Raw genomic sequence first — 7,643 nt, 5'->3', positions numbered from 1 at the left:
GAGAGAGAGAGAGAGAGAGAGAGAGAGAGAGAAAGAAAGGAAGGAAGGAAGGAAGGAAGGAAGGAAGGAAGGAAGGAAGGAAGGAAGGAAGGGAGGAAGAAAGAAAGAGAAAGGAGAGAGGGAGGGAAGAAAAGAAGGAAGGAAGGGAGGAAGAAAGAAAGAGAAAGGAGAGAGGGAGGGAAGAAAAGAAGGAAGGAAGGGAGAGAAAGAATAAAGGAAGGAAGAAAGAAAAGGAAGGAAGGAAGAGAAAGAAAGGAGAAAGGATATTGAAGGATATATGGAGATGGAGAGACGTTTGTCTCTAGATTGCCTCGAGTAGTCATAGCTTAGTCATAGTAGTTCCCTCTGGTCCCAGGGATGTCCTGATCTCCAGGGATGTGATGGCTAATACCTAGAATTTGATATATTAAACAGGTTGATACTTCTGTAGGATTAAGATCTTGTTCTCTCATATGGGGAAGAAGTTGGGGCTTAAATAGGTTCTCTAGGCAAAGCATCATGTGCAGAGGAGATTTGGCTCAAGCTAAGCCTAGCCAAGGTGATGCTTATCTGCACAAAAAGTGTTCTCCACTCTGGAGATCAAGTACTGGGCATATTCTCAGGGCCAGAATGATGTCTGGGGAAACTATAAAGCCTCTCAGTCTGGCCCTACTTCCACAATATAGGTATGTGGTTTTTCTGTGTCCCTTATCCAAGAAGTAATGGAGAACCTCAATAAGAATGAGTCATGACACACTAACTTTAATTCTTTCCTTAACAGAGTTAGTAAACTAATAAATCTGGGGAATGCTATAGCTATGCATATATACATATATGTGTGTATATATACATATATATCAATCAAAACACTTACTAAAGTATCTTTTGATATTTTTGGGGAAAATATGGAGAAATATGGGTGTAATAATAGTATAATTAGTTGGATTTGGACCTGGTTGAATGATTCCATTTTAGTGGTCATTAATCAAGTTGAAAAGAAGTCTCCAATAAAGAACCCTAGGGATTTGTATTTGCACTAGTACTATTCAACATTTTTATCAGTTATGTGGACAAAAACATAAATAATAACCTTATCAAATTTGCAGATGACAAAGCAGGGAGAAATAACTAACACATTGAATGTCAGGATCCAAAAAGATACTGAAAACATCTGAAAAATTATGCAGAATCTAATGAGATTAAATTTAAGAACAAGAGATAGAGATATAAATACTTGCATGTGGACTTGGGAAATTGATTTTATAGGTATAATATTGAAGAAACATTTTTAGATAGCAGTTTATCTGAAAAAGATATCAAGGTTTAATTGGATTGTAAATTCAGAAATCAATAGTGGTTTGGTAGCCATAAAAGCTAATGTGATATTGAACCATGTTAAGAGAGGCATAGTGCCAAAGAATAAGAAAGCAATAATCCCTCTGTACTTTGCCCTACTTCAGACCACATTTGGAGTATTATGTATAGTTTAAGAATGACATTAATAAACTAGATAATTTCCAAAGGTGGACAACTAGACAAGTGAAAAACTTCAAGTCTAGTCAGAACCAAAATAGAAGTATAGAGTCAAGTTCTGTCCACATTGATATGGAAAACACACTAGACTCACCCTGCTCAGGAACCCATAGTTGTCACTCTGAACCGGCATAGCTTTCCAGTTGGCTGATAGTAGTTGAATCCAACAACAATCTACTGAAATTAAAACTGGGGCAAGCCCACAGATGTGTTGCTTAGACCCAAACCCAGATTAGGAATTTGCAGAACTCAGACCAGGAAAGCAGAGAACAGATTTTCCCTAGATCAGATGATTTTGAGACCACTGAAAGCTTTCAGGTCCCTAACTTGTACTGATTTTGAGATTCTGAAATAACAAAACTCAATACCTCCAAGAAAGCAATAGCAAGATTCTGGATGATTTAAAGTCAGCTTTAAATCTCCAGAAGAATGCAGAATCTAATCCTAACATAACATCTAAAGTCAGGAAATAGGCTGGAAGAATGATCAGGAAAAAAATAATCCAATCAAAAAAGTTATCATGGTGACAAGGATACTCAAGACACAAGTCAAAGAAGAGAATGATTTCAAAACACCTGCAAGCAAAGATTTAATGTAAAGCACAGCTTGGGCCCAAATTCAAATAAAGTTCCTGGAAGAGATAAAGCAAGAGGTTTTTATTCTTAAGAGTTTAAAATGTTGTTACAACTGAAATAAGAAAACTTTAGAAAAAAATTGGAAGAGAAATGAAAGCCATGGAAGAACAATTGAAAAGGCAATTAACAACTTGGAATAAGAGTTACAACACCTTGCCCAAGCAGCAAAATTCTTGAAAAATTAGAATCAATCAAGTAGAAGAGAATAATTCTGTAAAATGACAATAAATATTAAAACAAAGTCAAAAGATTTAAAAAATTAGAAGGAAATGTAAGGTGACTCATAGCCAAAACAACTCACCTGGAAAACAGATCAAGGAGAGATAATTTAAAAACCTTTTAACCATCTAAAAAAAGACCCTTGACATCATATTTCAAAAAAGAATAAAAGAAAACATTCTAGACTTTAGAATGAGGGGTCAAAATGGACATTTAAGTTGTCTCCTGAAAGAAACCCCAAAATGAGGACTCTCAGGAACATAATAGTCTCTAGATCCAGAGCTTCCAAGTCAAAGAAAAAAAATACTAAAAGCAGCCAAAAAGAAACAATTCAAGTACCAAAGAACCACAGTACATTATCACAAAAGATTTAGTAGCTACTATAAGGGAGTAGAGAGCTTAGAATAAGATACTCTAAAAGACAAAGGATATAAGCTTATGATCAACAATAACTTATTAAGCATAACCCTACAAGGCGAAAAATAGACCTTTAATGAGACTGAAGACTTCCAAGCATTCCTGATGAAAAGATAAGAACTACATAAAAATTTAAAGTAAAAATACATGAGTCAAGAGAAATACGAGAAGTTAAACATCAGAAAGCAATCATAAAGGACTTTAAACAAGGATAAACTACATTATAATATGGGGAGATTATACAAATGACCTCTTAGAATCATTATCACAGGGAAGAAAGAGTGTCTAATTATATAGAGGGCTTGAGAGTAGTTCTGCCATGTAATAATTATATAAATAATTTCACATAATCAGGTTACGCAAGTAGAAGTGTATATAAACAAGGAGGAAATGGAAAGGGAGAGTGTCACTCTTGAACCTCACTCTCTTCTGAACTTGCCAAAGAAGAAAAGAATACACACACACATAGTTTGAATAGTTTGAAATACATTTCACTCAACAGAAAAACAAGAAAAAAGAGGAGAATGGGGGAGAGAAATAAGTAGGAGATCAGATTAATGGAAGGAGTAGTCCCAAGCAAAACTAACTTTAAGAATGTACAAAGGGGGCGGCCAGGTGGCTCAGCAAGTAAGAGCACCGGCTCCAGTGTTGGGATGACCTGGGGATCAAATCCGGGCTCAGATACTTAGCACCACACCCAGAAATAACTGGCCGTGTAACCTTGAGCAAGTTACTTAACCCTGATTGCTTAAAAGAAAAAAAAAGACTGTACAAAGATATTTATAGTAGTTCTTTTAGCTGTGTCAAAGTATTGGAAACTGAATGTGTGCCCATCAATTGATTAATGATTGCATAAGTTATGGTACATAAATGTGGTGGAATACCATTGTGATGTAAAAAAAATGATGGAGATGGTTTCAGGTAAACCTGGAAAGATTTGTATGAAATGATACAAAGTGAAGGAAGCAGAATCAGGAGAACAAGCTATACAATGACAACAATATCATAAAGACAGAAAACTTTTGGGAACTCTGATAAGAGTAATGACCAATCACAATTCCAGAGGACTTATGATGTAAATGTGATGCATCTCCTAATAGAGTGGTGAAGGACTCAGAGTACAGAATAAGACTTTTTTTTTTTTTTGCATAGCCAGTATGGGAATTTGTTTTTGCTTGACTAGACATGCTCACAATAGGATTTTCCCCCCTTTTGTTCTGAATTAGGGAGGGGTGGGCAGCTAAGTGACGCAGTGAATAAAGCATGGCCTTGGAATCAGGAGGACCTGAGTTCAAATCTGGCCTCAGACACTTGACACACTTACTACCTGTGTGACCTTGAGCAAGTCACTTAACCCCAATTGCCTTGCCTTCCTCCCTCAAAAAACAAAAAGAAATGGGGAAGATAAGCCTCAAGGAGGACAAGATAACTGTCTTTAAAAAAAAAACAGCTCTGAAAAATTATTATATCCAAGAGCAATATAGATATTTTCTGTTTTCCTCCAGAGGGAACAGTGGGTAGAAGTTACAAAGAAAAAAATTTAGGCTTGGTATAATGAAAAATTTCCTAAAAATTATAGCTATCTGAAGATGAATTGAGCTGTTTTGAGGAGGGGGGGGCAGGTTATGGGTTTACTCACCATGGAAGGTCTTCAGACAAAGTCTGAATGACCACTTGTCAGATATGTTGTATTCAGGACTCTTTCTCAGGTATATGTTGGAAGATATCACTGCTTAGGTCCCTTCCAAATCTGAAAGTCTATGATTCTATAACACATTAATATGCTAGTCATCATAGGAAACATCCTCATACTTTGGTAGGGGACTTTAATGTCTTAACCTAAAAAAGTTATTTTAATGATGAGATTTTTATTTTTTGCTTTTTTGGAGGGGGGAGGGCAGGGCAATTGGGGTTATGTGACTTGCCCAAGGTCATCTGGCTAGTAAGTGTTAAGTGCCTAAGGCTGGATTTGAACTTATTTTTTCCTGATTCTAGGGTCAGTGTTCTATTCACTGCACCACTGTAATGGTAAGCTGCCAGGTAATGGTAAGATTTTTAGGCCACATGTTGGAGGGTTTGTGGAAAGATAAGCAAACTAATACATTTTTGGTGGAGTTATGAATTAGAACAATCATTCTAGAAAGCAATTTGGTATTATGAAAATAAAGTTACTAAAATGTTGATACCTTTGACCCAGAGACTCTACTATATACCCCAAAGAGGTTATTGATAGAAAGTCCCTATATACTACAAAATATTTATAAAGGCATTTTTTTTAAGCAATCGGGGTTAAGTAACTTGCTCAAGGTTACATGGCCAGTTATTTCTGGGTGTGGTGCTGAGTATCTGAGCCCGGATTTGATCCAGGTCATCCTGACACTCTCGCTGTGCTACCTGGCCGCCCCTAAGCAACTGGGGTTAAGTAACTTGCTCAAGGTTACACGGCCAGGTGTTTCTGGGTGGGTACTAAGTGTCTGAGCCCGGGATTTGATCTCCAGGTCATCCCGACACTGGAGCCAGTGCTCTTACTCACCGTGCTACCTGGCCGCCCCTATAAAAGCATTTTTTATAGTAAAAAAAAAAAACTGGAACAAAGTAGATGCCTATTGATTGGAGAATAGCTAAATAAATTGTAGCATGTGAATATAATGGAACATTATTGTGCTCTAAAAAATTACAAATATAACTACAGAGAAGAATGGAAAGATTTACATGAACTGATGCAGAGTGAAGAATGCAGAGCCAAGAAAACAATTTATACAATGTTGTATATATTTATGAACTGATACAGAATAAGTAAACAGAGACAAAAAAAATATACAAAGTGACTACAACAATGTAGATGGGGAGAAAAACAACTACAAAACAATCAGAAGTGAACACTACAAAAACCTAAGGAACAAGAAGAGATATGAGAAGATACAGCACTACCACCACCCACTTCTATAAAGGTCCTTTGGTGTGGAATATTGCATATATTTTCAAATTTCTTCAGTATTTTGATAGATTTTGCTGATTGTTTTTTTTCTCTTTCACTGCCTTTTTTTTTCTTTTTTACATAGTTACCATTTGTTTATTAGTGAGGCATTTGTCTTACACCAGGTGACCTGGGGGCAACCCCAAACCTTTTGATCAATAGAACTAATGAGCAAACCTTTTTAGGAAGCGTCCATTGTCTGTACTGTTTCCTCCAGCATTTCAATTTCCAGGGAAGTGATTTTCTCAGTAAGAATAGCAGTTGTCCCTTTCTCGCACTTGTACCTACCAAACCTGCTTCCCTTCTTGCTGGGAATATCAAATGGATGGAGGAAGTCCAACTTGGACTTGCTGATAACACAGAAATCTATGTTGCCCCCAGATCCCAAGTCATTGAAGATCCCAGCTGAGATGGCCTCACCTACTAGCTTCTTGGTTTCTTCCTCCTTCATGTCTGGTTTAAATTTATCTTCAAATATAGCCATTACTGCCAAAGACCCAGAACCCATGGTGACATAAGGCAATTTGTCAGTTGATCCATGAGGGTATATAACATCTACTCCTCCTAAAACCAAGGTTGAACCAATAGAACCTTGATAACTAAAAAAGTATCTGTTTAAGCATTTGATTAGCTGAAACAACTCTGGGTAGACATCCAGTAGAAAGGGAATGGAACTCCAGATTGGAAGAGATCAGCTGAGTTGTCATGTCAGTGTCCGCTGCAGTCCCAGCACCACAGTGATAAATATTAGGAGATATGAAACATATTTTTGAACAGTTCTTGTCAGCAACAACCATTCCTTCTGCTGCTCTTGTATCTGCCCCAAGAACTATGCCATTCATATATAGCACTCCAGAAATGGCAGTGCCTGTTTTCCAAGCTCTTGGAAGTTTATAGACCTTTTTCGCAAACAGTTTCAAGGATGACGTTTCTGCAACAGTTATCAAAAGAGAAACCACCAGCCAGAGCCTGGCCTACAGAGATGGCCACCATCTTTCCCTGGGGAGCATTTACTGGCTTTCTTTTAAAAATATGCTTTGTTGTGTGGGAGGACTCTCTGGGAAGGGGACATGGTTGGGAAAAGATATAGTGGGAAATTTAGGTAATATAAACACAAAAATGCAAATAAAAATTTATTTTATAAAAGGAAGTGTATGCTGTAAAATTACAAAGAGCATGACCCCAAAAGATATATGAGAAGATATCTCCCCATAATTCACTTGTTGAGGTTGGAGGTGGAGTTCATGTATGTAGAATATTATCATTGCAGAGATTTTTTATGTATTGATGGGTTTTGCTGATTTTTTTCTCTTCTTTTTAAAAAATTCTTTGTTAGGGGCGGCTAGGTGGCACAGTGACTAGAGCACTGGCACTGGAGTCAGGAGGATCTGAGTTCAAATCCGGCCTCAGACACTTAACACTTACTAGCTGTGTGACCTTGGGCAAGTCACTTAACCCCAATTGCCCTGCCTTTCCCCCTCCAAAGAAAAAAAGTTAAAAAAAATTCTTTGTTATATAGGATGGTTGTCTGAGGGGGAAAGATACCGGGGAAAATTTAGGTGATGTTAAAACAAAAATATCAGTAACTTTTTAAAAATAATGTTTTATTTTCCCCCAATTACATGCAAAAACAATTTTCAACATTCATTTAAAAAAAATTTTAGTTCCAAATTCTTTCACTTCTTTTCTCCCCTCTCCCTGAGATGGTAAGCAATCTGATATAGATTATACATGTGCAATCATGTAAAACATTTTTCCATATTAGTCATTTGTGGAAGAAAATTCTAGAGAAAGGAAGAAAGAAAGAAAGAAAGAAAGAAAGAAAGAAAGAAAGAAAGAGAAAGAGAGAGAGAGAGAGAGAGAGAGAGAGAGAGAGAGAGAGA

General features: G+C 36.9%; 1 protein-coding gene and 1 pseudogene across 6 annotated transcripts in view; both read right to left on the bottom strand.

Annotated features, from left to right (window-relative positions):
• Positions 1-7,643, bottom strand: part of TRIM54 (tripartite motif containing 54) — a 42,147-nt gene that overhangs the window by 25,080 nt on the left and 9,424 nt on the right. The gene's annotated exons all lie outside the window — the stretch shown is intronic.
• Positions 5,824-6,753, bottom strand: LOC138149262 (proteasome subunit beta type-7 pseudogene; annotated as a pseudogene).

The sequence above is a fragment of the Petaurus breviceps genome, unplaced genomic scaffold, assembly GCF_028583685.1.
Source record: "Petaurus breviceps papuanus isolate PSGF00001 unplaced genomic scaffold, PetGlider_PUasm1.0 90845, whole genome shotgun sequence".
Classification (NCBI taxonomy): Eukaryota; Metazoa; Chordata; class Mammalia; order Diprotodontia; family Petauridae; genus Petaurus; species Petaurus breviceps.
This window is presented reverse-complemented; position numbering and strand designations above follow the sequence as displayed.